The 352-nt window shown below is 64.5% G+C and overlaps 1 protein-coding gene across 1 annotated transcript in view; it reads right to left on the bottom strand.

Annotated features, from left to right (window-relative positions):
* Positions 1-352, bottom strand: part of LOC103624408 (pre-mRNA-processing factor 39-like) — a 9,783-nt gene that overhangs the window by 8,934 nt on the left and 497 nt on the right. The window lies entirely within an intron of this gene.

The following is a 352-nucleotide window of genomic DNA, read 5'->3' as shown; positions in this document are numbered from 1 at the left end:
GATTCCCTGGGGAACTGGGGGGGGAGAAGGGAGTGGGGGAGAGCCGGGAACAGCCAAATTTCCATCGTCACCCGCAGCGGGAATGCGCCCGATCCCGGTCTGGTGGCGACCGGGAAAGGGAACCAGGGGATGTCCCAGGTGGGAATTCCACCACTGGAATATCACAGGTGGGAATTCCACCAGAGAAACTTCACAGCTGGAAACTCCAGCACTGGAGCATCTCAGGTGGAAACCCCCCCACAAGAACCCCCCAGGCTGCCCACGGGGCCTCTCCCTCCCCATCCCTTTGTCCAGCACCGGTCACTCACAGTTGGGGGGCTGCGGCCCCTGCGGGGTCTGTGCCGGGGCCGGC

The sequence above is a fragment of the Corvus brachyrhynchos genome, unplaced genomic scaffold, assembly GCF_000691975.1.
Source record: "Corvus brachyrhynchos isolate BGI_N302 unplaced genomic scaffold, ASM69197v1 scaffold442, whole genome shotgun sequence".
Lineage (NCBI taxonomy): Eukaryota > Metazoa > Chordata > Aves > Passeriformes > Corvidae > Corvus > Corvus brachyrhynchos.
This window is presented reverse-complemented; position numbering and strand designations above follow the sequence as displayed.